General features: G+C 48.6%; 1 protein-coding gene across 2 annotated transcripts in view; it reads left to right on the top strand.

Annotated features, from left to right (window-relative positions):
• Positions 1–17,247, top strand: part of LOC147725618 (E3 ubiquitin-protein ligase TRIM7-like) — a 76,241-nt gene that overhangs the window by 37,494 nt on the left and 21,500 nt on the right. The window lies entirely within an intron of this gene.

Raw genomic sequence — 17,247 nt, 5'->3', positions numbered from 1 at the left:
TCTCGTTTCAGTGGGGATCCACTTGTAGATACTGCGGAGCATGCGGAGGGTGTTGAAGCAGGAGGAGATGACATTTACCGGTTTAGTCATGGAAAGGGTCGAGTCGAGGATGACCCCTAGGTTGCGTGCGTGGTCAGTGGGTGTTGGAGCGGTTCCCAGTGCGGTCGGCCACCAGCCGTTGTCCCAGGCTGAAGGGGTGGATCCGAGGATGAGGACCTCCGTCTTGTCCCAGTTCAGCTTCAGTCGGCTGTTCCTCATCCATTCAGCGACGGACTTCATTCCTTCGTGAAGGTTGGTTTTGGCGGTGTTGGGGCCCTTGGTGAGGGAGAGGATCAGCTGGGTGTCATCGGTGTAGGAGATGATGTTGAGGTTGTGACGACGGGCGACATGGGCGAGCAGTGCCATGTAGATGTTAAACAGAGTTGGGCTGAGGGATGAGCCCTGGGATACGCCGCGGATGATCTCGGTGGCTTCGGAGCAGAAGGGGGAAGGCGGACGCTCCGTTTCGGGTGTCGCATTTATAAGTGTGAAGCGTAAAACACAGCACAGAGCAATATGTACTATGAACAGCCTGCGTCTGCTGTGATCCTCTGCACGCCTGTCTTACTCAATGCACAGCCCCGCATCATGGTGTAGAAGTGAGTGTGCGCTGTCTAGCAATGGATTTGTACTGAAAGCATACCATTCCAGCTCATACTCATATGCCGAGGCAGAGTCAGAAGGAATGAATGCATTGGGTGCACTCATAAACGTCAGCACGCATGCAATGCAGGGTATACATTGCGAAATTAAGACATGTCCCTATGTTAGCGTCTCTTTCAAGGAGGTGTTATTTTTTAACACAAACCTAGATCTGTCTACCTTAGTTGATTGTGCTTTGCGTCAAAACCTATGGGTGTTTGCACTGATCTGCCCAAGTAACTCCCCAGTAATGCTTCCTTGATGCAATTTGACATAAAGTGCGTTTTGCATTGAGAAAAGGGCAACTTCCAAAGCAAAAGGCTTTTTGAACTAGAAAGTACACGCCAATGCATCGCTCTGCATTTCCTTGTATCACTTTCCTAATACCCAACACCTTTGTAAATCCCTGTCTTGACTTTGTGAGGAATACACATACATGAAAAGAGACTCCTCCTGAGAAGACAGCTAAAGGTTTGTTTATCTCCTCCCCTGGCACAAGTCTAAAGGAAGGTCTTTCTGTGCATCAGCATCACTGCCAGCCGGTCCCACATCACACGTAAAACATTCTTACAGTCCTGTTTCTTTTAGCCAACAACATGTTGCATTCTGGTACTGGCAGTTCTGCTTGCAACATGGCACTGCTCATGGAAGCACGCGCTGTTCACTCACAAGACTGGGCTGACTGCAGATGGCACATTTGACATGGGTCTACATGTCAGGAGTGTGTTAACGGCATGTAGTTAACATTTCTAGAGCTCTCTAGGTTGCGAATGGGTGTGTGTACTCACAATATGTAAGCAGGACATAAAGTGGGTGTGATATGAGGACAATCCATGGGGCTCCCTGGGCTCCCGGGGCTCCCAGGATCTGGTCCCGTCAACCAATCATATTGAAGGTCAACCTGGCCTTGGCCTAAAAGTGTGAGAGACAACCCACATGTGTTAATGAGAGAACTCAGAATACCAGGAAATAATTTTCCATCATGGACAGTAAGTAACTATCAGTTAGAGGAGTGCTTTACCATTGGACTCCAGCAGATGACACCAGAGAGCTCATTCCCATGCTGGTGACAACAGGGTTGTTGAGGTGAGTACTCGGGCAAAAGAGGTCTGCCGGGGGCATGTAGTCAAGGCCTCGAACTTATGCACCAGTGGAGGACCATCATCATCATCATCATCATAATAACTTTATTCGGTCATTTGTACAAAACACCAACAAAGTATACAAAAATAAAAACAGAAATAAATATAAGATTAAAATAGTATTAAACCATTACAAGCGTAGGTACAAATGACACCCGGATCAATTTAAAAACAAACGTATGAAGATACATAAATTAATTCGACCTAGTCGAGTTAAAAGGGATGCTATGCAACCTCCAGACTTTTAGGGTAGTATACCATATGTGCCGACTTGGTATTTTAAGATGCATAAGTAGCATATGGGAAGAAAAAGTAAAAAATGTACTTCATTGCTATACTAGGAATGTTTTGCGAATCAACCAGAAGAAAAATAAAAAGCGACTAAGGGCAAAAACTATTGGCCCTGAGGTATCTGCTTTTAAAATCCTAAACGCAGTCTGGTACTGCCTACCACCCAGATTTAGGCATACAGGTCGAATCCATCTCCTGCGCAGCTGCCTGTACTTAGTGCAAAAAAAACAGGATGTGTTCTTCAGTTTCATTGACTTCGCGGCAAGCCCAACAAAGTTCTGGAGCTAGGCCAGTCGCTCTTTCCCCGGGAATTTCAATAGCAGATTGCCGTATCTAAACCTGATGTACAAACTCTTAGCAAGAGGTGGTGAAATCAGGTCAAGAAAGGGTTCAAACGAAGAGCTTGATTTGATATTTAAAAATGTAGATGATAACTGTCTATTTCTTTGGTTATTAGTATAGTTTTGCCCTACTGCACTCCAGTACGTGGCCTTGAGGGTCAAAAGATCACATTTGGTGGCCCTTTCTGGGTGCTCCCACAAGGCCATCAGGTTCAATCATTTGCACCACTTGGCGATATGTCTGAACCAGGGTAGTTGTTTTGCCCCATTAAGCACTAGTCAAGTCAAGTCAAGTCAGGGAATTTATATAGCGCACTACATACCCAGAGGGTCTCAAGGCGCTTAGAAAGGGGAGGAGGATTATTTGTCAAATATCCACGTTTTAAGTTGCTTTCTGAATGCTAGGTGGTTCTGGGTAAGGCGAAGGTAAGCGGGGAGTGAGTTCCATGTTTTAGCAGCCAGGTATGAGAAGGATCTGCCTCCCATGGTGGTCTTGTTGATGCGAGGTACAGTGGCGAGGGCTTGGCTGGAAGAGCGTAGTTGGCGGGAGGGGGTGTAGAAGGACAGTCGTGAGTTGAGGCATTCTGGTCCGATGTCGTAGAGTGATTTGTGTGCGTGGGTTAGCAGTCGGAAAGTGATTCTCTTATTGACGGGTAGCCAGTGGAGGTCTTTAAGGTGACCAGAGATGTGTTCGTTTCGTGGGATGTCTAATATGATCCTGGCTGAGGCGTTTTGGATTCGTTGGAGTTTCTTCTGGAGTTTGGCGGTAGTGCCTGCGTAGAGGGTGTTTCCGTAGTCCAGTCGGCTCGTGACCAGAGCATGGGTGACTGTTTTCCTTGTTTCGGTGGGGATCCAGCGAAATGTTTTTCTGAGCATGCGAAGAATGTTGAAGCAGGAAGAGGATACGGCGCTGACTTGTCTGTTCATTGAGAGTGAAGAATCCAGGATGATGCCTAGGTTCCGTGCGTGGTCTGTCGGGATGGGTGCTTTTCCGAGGGCTTCCGGCCACCAGGAGTTGTCCCATGCAGAGGGGGAGGTACCTAAGATGAGGACTTCTGTTTTGTCTGAGTTCAGTTTCAGACGGCTTTGTTTCATCCATTCGGCAACTTCTTTCATTCCTTCGTGTAGGTTAGTTTTGGCGGTGCTGGGGTCATTGGTGAGAGAAAGGATTAGTTGAGTGTCATCCGCGTAAGAGATGATGTTGAGGTTGTGTTGGCGGGCGATGGCCGCGAGGGGGCTCATGTATACGTTGAAGAGGGTGGGGCTGAGTGAGGATCCTTGTGGTACGCCACAGATGACTTCAGTGGCCTCGGACTTGAATGGTGGGAGGCGGACTCTCTGGGTTCTTCCGGTGAGGAACGAGGTGATCCATTCAAGTGCTTTTCCTTGGATTCCGATGTTATTGAGGCGTTGTAAAAGGGTGCTGTGGCAGACTGTGTCGAATGCTGCAGAGAGGTCGAGGAGGATGAGGGCGACTGTGTCTCCATTGTCCAGTAGAGTTCGAATGTCGTCTGTTGCTGCGATGAGGGCGGTCTCAGTGCTGTGTTTTGCTCGGAAGCCAGATTGTGAGGAGTCGAGGGATTTGTTGGCTTCGAGGAAGGCGGCGAGCTGGTTGTTGACAGCTTTCTCGATGACTTTGGCCGGGAATGGAAGGAGCGAGATGGGGCGGTAATTTTTGAGTTCGGTGGGGTCCGCTGTGGGTTTTTTCAGAAGGGCGGTGAGTTCAGCGTGTTTCCAGTCTTCCGGGAAGGTGGCGGAGTTGAAGGAGCAGTTGATGACGTCTCGGAGGTGCGGTGCTATGACGGAGTCTGCTTTGTTGAAGATGTGGTGAGGACATGGGTCAGTGGGGGATCCTGAGTGGATGGAATTCATCAGGCGGATTGTGTCCTCAGTGGAGATTGGGTTCCAGTCGTTAAGGGTGTTCACGGGGGGAGAATGTTCAGCATGTGGTTGGGTGGGTTGGGCTCGGGGTTGGTTGTCGAAGCTGTTGTGGATGTCTGCAATCTTGTTGTGGAAGAATGAGGCTAGGGAGTCGCAGAGGGCTTGAGAGGGGGTGATGTCGTTGGAGTTGGCCGAGGGGTTGGAAAATTCCTTGACGATGTTGAAAAGTTCCTTGCTGTTGTGGGCGTTGTTGTCAAGTCGATCCTTGAATGCTGTTTTCTTGGCCTTACGGATTAGTTGGTGGTGAGTGCGGGTGGCGTTTTTGAAGGCGTCCTTGGTGCTAGTGGTTGGGTCTTTTTTCCAGGCCTTTTCAAGGGAGCGGCAGAGTTTCTTGGACTTCTTAAGATCATCGTTGAACCATGAGGCCTTTTTGCTGCAAGGTTTGCTTTGACGTTTTTTCAGTGGTGCTAAGGTGTCGGCGGTGTTGGATAACCATAGGGTGAGGTTGGCGGCGGCTTCGTTTGCGTTAGAAGAGTGGGCTGGGGTGTTTAGAAGGAGCGATGCGGAGATCTGGTCCGTGGTGATTTTGTTCCAGTTTCTTTGCAGAGTTGGTTGGAGGTGGTTGGTGGGTTTGGGCTTGTTGTAGGTGAAGTGAACGCAGCTGTGGTCAGTCCAGAGGAGATCCGTAGTGTGGCTGAAGGAGACATGATTGCTGGAGGTGAAGATGGGGTCGAGTGTGTGACCTGCGATGTGGGTGGGGGAAGTGACCAGTTGTTTAAGTCTGAGGTTGGTGAGGTTGTCCAAGAGGGTGGTGGTGTTGCGGTCGTTGATCTTTTCAAGGTGAAAGTTGAGGTCTCCCAGAAGGATGTAGTCTTTGGAGGGGAGCGCGTGTGGGGTGATGAAGTCTGTGATGTCTTCACTGAATTTTGCGCGGGGTCCTGGTGGTCTGTAGAGGAGGGTGCCTCTGAGTGTGGTCTTGGGGTCGATGTGGATCTGGAAGTGAAGGTGTTCAGAGTTAGCGAGGTTGGCGTCAGAGCTGGTAGAGATGCGGATTGATTTCTTATGGACGATAGAGATCCCTCCTCCTGTGTGGCTGGTACGGTCCTTGCGAGTGATCTTATATTCTTCAGGGATGGCAATGGTGATGTCTGGGGCGGAGGAAGCGTTCATCCAAGTTTCTGTTAGGAAGGCGACGTCTGGAGAGATGGTGTCTAGTAGATTCCATAGGTCAATGGCGTGTCTGTGGAGCGATCGAGTGTTGAGAAGGATGCACTGTAGGTGGTTGGGGTCGGGAGTCTGTGTTGTGGTCGTAGCGGAGATGTTGTCGGTGCCGATGAATTTGCAGGAGTAGCAGGAGAAAGGTCCATGGGTGTGTCCAGGGGCGGCTTGGACGCAGTTGGGGGCGCGACCGGGGTTCAGGGCTAGGAGGGTGGCGGCATCGTAGGTAATGCGGGAGGGTTGAGCAGCGCGAGGGGCAGGGGGTCTGGCGCTAGGCGCGGTCCAGGCGCGGACGGGCGTAGACGGGCTTACCTTTGGCGCACCTTCGGCGTGTCTGTAGCGCGTGGACGCTGCGCGTGGGGACATTGGCCATAAATGGATGTTGGAGGGGGCGGAGCGTGGGAGGGGCAGCAGCTGGGAGGCGGTGGCGGGAGGAGGGGCGGGCCAGGGGAAAACAATCAACAAAATGGAGGGTCAAAGGCTAATGGAGCCAGGGGCAGCAAATACACTCCAGCGCCGAGTGTGCAGGACAATTGCGAGTGAATACACAAGCCTCAAGGTAGCACAATCAATCAATTCAGCCAGCCTCAGCAAGGTCGCGCTAGCAATTAATTATTTAAATAGTGAAATGCGGCGCTGCGCGAGCAAAGCGCTTCTAGGCTGCGAGGGTCAGACAAATATGTAAATACAGCTGGAAATGCTAGTTCACACAACGTTACCGCCAGGAGATAGAGCGAGGCAGCTGCAGTTCAGCTGGAGCGTGGGGGAGCAACCGGTCTGGAGGAAGGTCCAGGCGATTACAATCTGCTCGGGGGAGAGGAAGGGTAGAGATCGTGGGTGGGAGGGGCAGCAGCTGGGAGGCGGTGGCGGGAGGAGGGGCGGACCAGGGGAAAACAATCAACAAAATGGAGGGTCAAAGGCTAATGGAGCCAGGGGCAGCAAATACACTACAGCGCCGAGTGTGGTCTCAGGGCTGCTAAGTCACCTATTCTTTTTATCCCAAGATCATAGAAGAGTGGTGTGAGCGGTGTAGTAACAGGTAATGAAATGAGAGCCCTTGCAAAATTATTTTCGCAAATCTTTAGTTTATTTACAGAGATAAATCCCTAAATCTCTGCTCCATAGAGGGCACCACTTTGGGCTTTTGCACGATAAATTTCAAGGGCCGGTGAGAGGGGTTGGGTATATGATTTTTTTAAAAATCTTAATATTGATTTAGATCTTTGGCATAGTAATCCCAACTAAGGGGGTCATTACTATGTCGGGCGGATTGCCTCCGCCAGGCTGGCGGTAGCCACCGCCGGCCTGGCAGAGGCAATCCGCCCGACACTGTTTCCCAAATTCCCCCTGCCATATTAGTATGGCGGGGGGGACTGCGGTGAACGGAAAGACCGTCCGCCGCTTTTCCGCCCCAGTCGCCTTGCGACCGCGGCGGAAAGGGCATAACATGGTGGCGGTGTCCAATGGACACCACCAGCCATATTATGATGCATACAAATAGGTGCCTTTTCGCGGCGGAGATGCCGCCACGGAAAGGCAGGCGGTCTTTGCTTTGGGGGGCCACTGCGGGCCCACCTGGTGAAGGCCGAGGTGGGGTTGCACAGGGGGGGGTACCTATGGTACCCCCCTTCATTTGCATACACAAAGCGGCAGGCACCGTGCGGTGCCTGCTGCTTTGTATATGCAAATGTGTAAATGCATTTTTAGCATTGTGGCAGGCGGTGCAGAGTGCACCGCCCACCTCAATGCTAAAAATTAAGGATGTGCCCGCCACTGTGGTGGGCACATCCTAATTCCTCCATCTGGACCCCCGCCCTCATGGCGGGTGGTCCACGAATACCGATAGGGTCATCCTAATGAGGCCCTAAGCATCTAATTCAAACCTTTGCCTAAATAATCAAAACTTTTTACCCGCTCCAAAGGTTTGTGTAGAATCTTAACCTCTCATATACCGCCTGTACTTTTCTGAACACCATAAATTTAGTTTTCGAGGTGTGCAATTCAGGTCTCCTCTCTTTGCAAAAGCACAAAAATGTATCCAGTAGTGCCTGTAAACACATGGGAGTCGTAGATACCAATAAAGAGTTGTCAGCGAAGAGCAAGATGGGAACTTTAGTGTCGTTCATTGAAGGGGCATCATTCTTACAACCCATTAAATAACTAACCACATCATTAATGTACAGGGAAAACAATGTGGGGGCGAGAACACACCCTTGGCGCACCCCACGTTGAATTGGAATCCTCTCTGTCACTTCCCCATTTTCCCCCCACCTGATCTGGGCATAATTATCCTTGTGCAATCTAGCAATCATAGACACCAAGTTGTTCGGGGCTCCTTGATCAAGCATGGTCTTCCATAGCAGATTACGCGGAACCAAATCAAATGCGGCCCGCAAGTCAACAAATGCTCCATAGAGCTGCTGTTTCCTGAGTAGCACGTACTTCCAAGTCAGCAGGGAAAACCTAAAGGCTTGGACGCACGTGCTAATTTTTGCACGGAAGCCCGCTTGAGCAGGGGACAATACCATATTAACATCCATCCAATCTTGGAGTTTGTCTAAAACTTGCCTGGCAGAAATCTTTAGAGATCATCGATTAGGCTGATAGGTCTATAATTGGAGGGGACAGCAGGATCGCCCTTTTTGAAGATCGTTATTACCTCTGCCCCCCTCCAAGTTTCAGGAATGTCCCCACGAGCCAGTAAACAGTTTATGTATGGTCCCCATATAGTTGGTTCTGATTTTTACAAATCCCCCGGTATCAGATCAGGTCCTGGGGCTTTGCCTGCTTTTAATTCACTAATTGCAGACATAGTATCCTCTAAGCTAAAAACTAGCGGAGGAATATTATTATTTGCGATCTTATTGAAAACAGGGTTATCTATGGTTGGAGCAGCCTGATCGGTGTGTGAGTCCGTCGTCAGAATAATAACGCGAGAAGTGTTCCACCCAAACTTCCTGTTGAATATGGTGATTATCAGGGGTAGAGTTTTCCGCATTGCCCTTAAATACAATAAGCCAAAACATGCGGCTATCTCTGGCATGGGCTGCTAAGACCAGATTGTTCCAATTTTTATCAGCATGTTTGCGCTTCTGCTCTGCTGAGTGCTAACCTATAGGTGTTACGGCAGAAACTATATCCAATCTGTTACACTCCCTGACTTCTTTTTTAATGCCTTTTTGGCTTCCTTACAATCGTTGTTAAACAAGTTGCAGTCCCTTGCGCTAGCGGGTCTTCCAGCGCAACTCTGTTTTAAAAAAACTGATTGTAGGGCCGTGAAAAGTTCTTTATGTGCTAAGGTAACATACGGGGCATCGATTAAATCAATACTATCATTATGGCTACACAAGTTAGTTAGAGAGGCAACTAAAAGCTCGTAGATTCCAGGTTTGTGGTCCTGGTCTGCTTGAACTTTCGACCATGTGACTCTTCTACCATTATTGGTTGGGTTTGTCTCTATTGATTTAGAAATATAGCGATGAGCATCCCTATCCAAGACCTTGCCCTTCAGTTTTAAAAGCAAGGAATTATGGTCACTATCTGTCCTTGGTTCAATGATCATATCCTCTAGTAATGACCATATTCTGACGTCAACAAAAATATAATCTATTATGCTTTAGTAGGTACCCCTCTTGTAAGTAGCCTTCCGTCCTATGTCCGATTGTGTTCTTCCATTACAAGCCCTCCGGGTCCTACCAGCAGTTAGGGAAGCAGCCTGTAATGAAACATTTGAGTAGCGTTTGCAACCACATTGGGGATGCCCCAAATCTCGCCCTCCTCTTCATAGGAAGCACTCTGTAGAGCAGTAGGCTCAAACGCAGTATTAAAATCCCCAGCAACTATAATTTTGGAGTTCACTTGAAAACTCTCTACTGAAGCATCTAATTGGGAAACTACCATAGACTCACTATGGAAGGGTTCTGACCTTGCATAAACATTTAGCACAGTCAGAACTAAACCAGACAGAAAGGTAAGCTGAATGCCCATGATATCAAGTGAATCTATCAAGAGTTGCTTGTATCTACAAGCTCAGGTGTTTTTAACCAAAATTAATAGGCCACCGCTAGCCCTACCTGACGTTTTGGGTGGAAGGGCATCCACACATTATGAGGTATAGTCATTAATGTGCACCTTGTCTACAGCCCACGTTTCTTGGAAAACACAAATATCAGAATTTCCTAAAGCAATAAACCAATCGGGGTCTTGGAGTTTCAAGTGTATCCCTGCTAGGTTCCAGGATAATAAAGTTAAACTATTGTTTGACCTGTTTCCACCAACAGGAACACCCTCGGAGCCATCAACGACACCATCGGTTATATGAACAATTCTATCCTCCGTAGGCATATTTGGGAAATTTACAGCAGCGTGTCCAATGGAACAGTTATCATCTTGTGACTCTTGGATTACAACACTGCCAGTACTCTGGTAATCTACCGCTAGCTCTACAATGTGTGTATCAAAAATATGTACAGGTTCCATACATGGGCTACCTGTAGTAGATTTAGCAGTTCGGGCCCCTATCATAACTACATTCTCCAATCTTCCACTATCCCGTGGGATCAGAGAAGTCAGTCAATCATTTTCGTCTAACAGGTTGAAAATGTCAAATTGATTTTTGACTGGGATTGTGTATCTAGGTTGCCTAAGCCCCCCCCCCTCCATCGAGTGTTAGTGCCTGTGTCATAGAGTGATGTTTATAAAAATAACCAAGGGGTAAAGCACTGATCCCTTAATGTGCCAATGACCAGTTACCTGCCCTTTCCAAAATCACATGAACTAAGTCCGGTGAACCGAAGGAGACAACAACACAGTCGCCTTCTCTAGACTTATTTGAATTCCCAACCCAACCAACCCCATCTCACCGGGAGTAAAGTGGATTTCCTAATCTTGTCCTGAAATAAGGATGTATTTTTCAAGCTAAAACAAGGTTTGCCTGCTCCCGGGGACAGTTTGGGAACGTTGGCTAGTACAATCGTGTAGGGTGTAGCTTCCGGGGGTAAATCAAGTATATCGTTTGCTGTATGTTCACTTCCTAGTTTTTTATAAGCACCAGGATTCCTTTGGGACTGTATTTCCTCAGTGCGAGTACGTTTAGGGAGAGATATTTGATGGGTGTTTAGACACTGGTCCTGTGTACTTGGGGCAATGGATATGTGTGTCTCCCTCAGTTGTATTGCCCCCACAGAAGTAGTATCTTTACCCCTAAGAGAGACCACTGGGAGAGCTGCACCTAGACTTGGGCCAGGATTAATAGATTTGCTGTTGGAACTACGGTTAAACCCAGTGTTCTGAATGGGTTTAGAACATGTAGAACAAGTCTGGGTTAACTGTGAGGAGTAGGTGTTCTTAAGATTTGGCTGCTTCTGCATGTTGTCGGGATTGGCAGCAGCGCAAGAAGAAAGAACGCCACTAACCTTGTTCTTGTGCCAAGCGGAGACGATGTCTGAAGCTAAGCCCCCCAATCCCTCTTGACACGACCCCCAACAGTGAAGAATATACTCTCTGCGTGAATCCGTGCCCCGGGGGAAAAGGGGAACTTTATAAAATAATAAAGAGGCTGTGGTTTCTGTATTCCTCTCAAGGGCGTGGTATGCACTCTGCGCTGTGTCAGAAAGGCCTCCAATGCTGTATCAAAGGGCGACAAAGCAGAAGATTACCCTCTGTTCACTTGTACTATTTATACAAAGTACTGTTCGTCCCCTCCTCCAACTCACCAAAGTTTCACAGATATTGCAATAATTCGTATTCCGCAAGTACTTTCTAATCTAAGATCAGAAATAACTTCTGCCCAATTTTCGAGGGTTAATGTCAGCAACAAATCGCTTCCCCAAAAGGTGCACAGTCTTAGAACGCTGCCAAACACAGAAACATAAAAAGTCACTAGAAAAAGGGTATTTGTCTTCTCTTCTAACAAGCAGTTGTTGCAGTCACAACACGGATTCCATGGATCATGTAAAGTAGTACCACTTCGTGTCCGTAATTCAGAGCAATTGTCTAGCTCTTTCAAAACATGCTCCAACGGAAATGAAAATAAGCTGTGCCCACAAAACACTAAGGTATTCTTCACTAAGAATGCCTCCACTAATACTGAAAGCAATTGCACCGAACGCGTCTTACTCTAAGATGCGGTACGCTGTAAAATGCTTTCTTTTACTCGCGTGCCATTGAAACGCGTCTCCACACATTTAATTGCATCGCGGCTTCTCTTTCCAAAGGGATTTACTATTCACCAGAAAAAGGATTGATGTAAAGGAGGCGAGCCCGCTCTCCTTCCACAGGAACTGCGTGTCGATTGTCTCAAACACTCTCCGTATCTTCAGAGGTCAGGGTTTCACCAGGTCCATAACAAGAAAACGAGAAGTCTGTAACAAAGCTTGAATCTTCACGCTGGAATCCGGCGGGGAATACCATCCGCCATTCCTCTCTGGAAGCAGGTTAATTGACAAGCACCTTTCCCCTGTATGGGAGGGGCTTATGTCTGTGGAGAAGGCCCCAAGGCATTCTGGTAGCTGTAGTCTTAAGGACGTTTCCCGTTTTCCGTGCATGATAGGGAATCAGCCCCCTTGACCACGTAATCGCTACACTTGTTTAGGGAAACAGCACTTGTGAGCCTATTGATTTCCTTTTCCATTTTAGACAGCTTTTCTATCAAGAAATTCAATAAAACTGTTAGAACATCGCCCAGTTTAGACCAGAACCCTTCACTATCAATGGAGGACAACAGGGGTAAAGGTTATGGAGAGGAGATAGTGTTAACCATATTAGTTTCAGCTACATTCTCTGTTTCCTCAACAACCCCTCTTACCGCACCTCTAAATCCTCTTTTAGATAATGGGTATGATTGTTTACTAGGACCTGGTCCTTTCCGTTTCTTAGACTGCGGTACACTACTGCCCCCTTGTATAGACTTAGTTATTTGATTTCTAGTGTGGAATTTTGGTCTAACAACCATTTTGCTTGTAAGCGGGCGGCACTTAACACAGGAATCTTAGGGGGCGAAATAGCGGTTATGTGTGGGGGGACTTAGCAAGAGAACCTAGGGATGTAAAACCAGAGGTATGATGTTGTAAAGGAAGGGGTTGGGGATGGGTTCAAGAGAGAGTCTGCGCTCTGTGAGGGCAATTTCATGGATAAGGACAGATTCAGCCCTCTGGAGGAAGGCATCAAGAGTCCCTACCACCCCTTGGCTTGCACACCTTCTTGCTTAACTCCTTCTGTGCCATAGTGGCATAGAAGATGTTACCCCCTTTGTTAAAGTTTACACACAATTCAGTTCTATTAAGTTCTATACTCATCCTGTACCTTCAGTGTCGGTGTCAATCCTTTCGGACGCAAGTCACAATCACAATACTAGCTTTCCATGGCAGGAACGTATGTGGCGTGATGAGTAAATCCAGTCCGGGGACATAAGCCAAATGGTGTGGCCCAGCCTCCTCTGGGTTCTGACGGGCGCAGATGAGCCAGTCCTTGGCCAGGGCTTCACCAGCGGGCGTCACGCGCTTCGGGAGCCCGCGTCCATTTTCAAGGCGCCTCCAGGCGCTGTTGCTGACGCCAGAGGACGCAGGGAAGTGTGGATCTTGTGGTCCTCCTCCTGGGACCAGCGGAGAAAGTCGTGGCAGGAAAACAGCAAGTGGAGGACCACATTTGTGGCAAAGGATGGATTATGTGGCAGGTGCGGCAAAATCATTTTAACTGGGAGCATCTCCCACTGCAGGACTGTGCCTGCTGTATTAAGTATTACCTGCTGGTTAAAATTCACTGCTGTCTGCACTAGACGGAGACTGCATCCTATGGATTGCCTGACATGGGCCACCATATTCCCTGGTGCTTTGTGGTGAGGGCAGGGAGTGTCAGTAACAGTCTTACCTGTTCAAAGAGGCTGGTGACCTGTTCCTTTAAATGCCTTAAATGTCATAAGGAGTCAAAAGCCATACATATATAAACTGTTATCTGTGTAAAATGTTATATGTTATCATTCTTGTGATGTATCTTCCTGTGAGGTTATTGTTATGCTAATTAGTAATACTGAAACCCGGGAAATCTAATCTATTTCGAGGCATGTAATGTTGACAATATGTATAACCAGATTAGCTTCCCGGCTTTGAAGTCGCTTTTCTCCAGTTTCCATTTCTTCTTAAGCTCCCAATACTCATTATACACAGAGTACCTTTATTGAACAACACATCTATGTTTTTTCCTTTCACTCACACATCCTGTTTATCAGCTAAGGTTATTCCGAAATCACGGGCAAGTTCTTGTTTCTTACTTTTCTGTCTTGCTAGTTAGATTTAAAGCGTTTTGGTTCATCAAGTAAAGACGTGCGTACTTTGGTTTCACCAAAATATTGGCCCATTATTAAAAGTATCTACTATGCAGTATATTGCTGTTATGCCTTTTAAGTTCACCACTTACAGTGCAAACTTCATCTTCTGAATCTTTTTGATTAAACTTTTCTTTGAGGGTACAGTTTAACTCTTCAAATGCAGCCTCGACAGCAAAAAGGCCCTAATTCCAGGTTCAATATTGTTGCGAGTTAAAAGGCAGCCTTCCTTCTAGGGCAGCTGAGATCCACACACACAAAGCCACTAAACTACTACCTGACTTCAAGATTCCAAAGTGATTTGCTAACACAGGGTGGTCTAGGATGACAGATTACTGTATAATGAACCCATGGATGCCGAACCCTGAGCCAGCAAGTGGTTGGTAGTTTTACAAACACACATAAACCTTCTTTGTCAGGAGTGCATGATGTAGCATTAGCAGGGTACATGGGCCAAGACAAGCAAAGACAGGTTAGAACATTTGCTTAACCAGGTTTGGACTACGAGAATTCACAGAACCTGCCCAATGTAAGAGTGTGACATGTATGAGGCCAAACCAAGGCATCATTGGTACCTCTACCAATAGTTATTGTGGCATTTGAGAAGGTGGGCATAGGCATAGTAGATCCATCCTCTGCTTCAGGCTACAAGCATAGTTTGGTTGTGGCGGATCATGCCACCAGGTATCCAGAGGCAGTAGCCCAGAGGAGCATGATTGCAAAGCAGTGGGGAGGTTCGTCTTTGCAGTCTTATCCAGGGTCGTATTCTCCAAGGCTGAGGTGTCCAACAAAGGAACACATTTCATTTCCTCATATATGAAAGTGATATGGGAGTAAGCTGGTGTAAATGATCCCTTCTCCACTACATACCATCCACAATCCAAGGGTTGGTGGAACACTTTAGCAAGACGTAAAGAGCGTGATAGAAACTCTGCTGGATAGCTTCAGGAGGAAGTGGGATCCCTTTCTGCCATATCTCTTGTATGACTTTGAGCTTCTGTTTGGGCACCTTGTCTGTGGTCAACTTACTGTGGCCTGATAGAGCATGGAAGACATTCCTGAGTCCTCAAGCCATGATGTGGACTATGCTCTGGATCTCAAAAACTAGATGGCTCAGCTTATGAACAAAGCAAGGAAAAAAACAGCCAAGAGCTGATGAAGGATTGGTATGACCAAAAGGCAATACTAATGGTACCAGGACAAGAGGGTCTGGGGCGAGGGTGTCAGTACAGTCGTCGATCCACTGTCTGAGGTTGCGGGCGGTAGTGTCAGTGTCGGTGGGGTCAGTGGGTGGGATCTGGACGAGGGTGGTGGTAAGCTGTTCTTTGGTGACTTTGCTCCAGCAGCGGCGAGGCATCTGTTGGGTGCGGTGGTGCGTGGTGAGTTTCCGAAAGGTGAAGTGGATGCAGCGATGGTCAGTCCACTGGAGTTTGGTGGTGTGGGTGAAGGAGACGTGGGGACTTGCGGAGAAAATGGGGTCGAGCGTGTGGCCGGCAGAGTGGGTGGGTTATGACGAGTTGTCTGAGTCCGAGGATGGCTAGGTTGTCAATCAGGATGGTGGAGTAGGTGTCGTTGTTGTTCTCGAGGTGGAAGTTCAGGTCCCCGAAGAGGATGTAGTCTGTGGAGGCGAGGGCCTGTGTGCTGACTAAGTCTGCGATGGAGTCGCTGAACTGTGGTCAGAGTCCAGGGTGTGTGTAGAGGAGGGTTCCTCTGAGGGTGGTGTTGGGGTCGGTGTGGATCTGGAAGCGCAGGTGTTCGGAGCAACTGAGGGTGTCGTCGGTGTTGGTCGAGACTCTGAGGGTGTTCCTGTGGACGATGGCGATTCCTCCTCCTACTCCGTTGGTGCGGTCCCTGCGGGTGATCTTGTAGCCTTCCAGGATGGCTCTGGCAATGTCGGGTGCCGAGGAGGGGTTCAGCCAGGTCTTCTTCAGGAAGGCGACATCTGGGGTGGTTGAGTCGAGTAGGTCCCAGAGTTCAACAGCGGGTTTTTGGGCGGAGCCGGTGTTGAGAAGAATGCATCTGAGGTAGTTGGGTTTTTCTTTCCTGCTCGGTGGGTTGGCGGGCCGGGTGCTGGTGAAGCTGCAGTTCCGGCAGGAGAAGGGTCCTTGGATGCACTTTGGGGCGGCCAGGAAGCAGGTGTATGATTGTCCGGCGTTGAGTGCTTGGAGGGTGCTGGCTTCGTAGTGGGGCGGGCATTGTGGCATTAGTGGGGGCCAGGGGTGTGGTGCTGGTGCTGGGCGTGGTCCAGGCACGGACGGGCGCAGACGGGCTTGCCTTAGGCGTGCCTCTGTGTGCGTCCGCTGCGCAACCTCCATATGAGGGGAGGTGGGAGGGAGGAGCAGCTGGGAGGCGGGAGCGGGGTCGGCAGGAAAGAAACGGGTGAGGGACCGCAAGGAAAACCGGGCACAAGAAATGCAGAAGGGAACAAAAATTAGGCAAGCAAAGCAAGTCTGGCAAAAGCAATGCAGCAGCGTGGCGAGTGACCTGCCTGCGAGCAGGATCAGAGGTCGCTCCTTTCACCGCTGCGCGGCCTCCCTATGAGGGGAGATGGGAGGGAGGAGCAGATGGGAGGCGGGAGCGGGGTGGCAGAAGGGAGAGCAGGGGGGCGAGGGCGCAGCGGCAGGAAAGAAACGGGTGAGGGACAGCAAGGGGAGCTAAGGGAAAACCGGGTGCAAGAAATGCAGAAGGAAAACAAAAATTAGGCAAGCAAAGTCTGGCAAAAGCAATGCAGCAGTGTGGGGAGAGACCTGCCTGCGAGCAACAAAAAATCTCCCACCTCCAACCATCCAGCATCCAACAATATCTTGGTGCCACAATAGACACCTCAAAAGGCCTTGCATATCCCAATCCAGCCAGGATAGCAAGTATGCAGGCCCTCATAACAAAATTCCAACCGCAACACTTGCTGCCAGCTTGAGTGTTTATGCAACTAATAGGGATGTTGGCCTCTTGCATATTCATAGTACCTCACGCAAGACTCCATATATGCCCCTTACAGGAATGCTTAGCACGTCAGTGGAACCAAGCTCAAGGTCAATTAACAGATCTGGTGTTGGTGGACGACCGCACACATTGCTCTCTGCAGTGGTGGAACCCCCAAACCCTTTCCAAAGGGCAACCGTTCCTAGAACCGGTTCCACAAGTCGTGTTAACAGCAGACGCATCGCTCACCGGCTGGGGAGCTCATCTACTACATCACACCATACAGGGCAGGTGGACACCACAGCAAAAGCTACTCCACATCAATCATTTGGAACTCCTAGCAATATTTCTGGCATTAAAAGCATTCCCAAAACACGTATCAAACAAAGCTGTTTTAGTTTGGACGGACAATATAACAGCGATGTGTTATCTTCAAAAACAAGGAGTGACG

The sequence above is a fragment of the Lissotriton vulgaris genome, chromosome 3_2 (assembly GCF_964263255.1).
Source record: "Lissotriton vulgaris chromosome 3_2, aLisVul1.2, whole genome shotgun sequence".
NCBI lineage: Eukaryota > Metazoa > Chordata > Amphibia > Caudata > Salamandridae > Lissotriton > Lissotriton vulgaris.
Note: the sequence above shows the minus strand (reverse complement) of the source record. Positions and strands in the feature narration are given on the sequence as shown.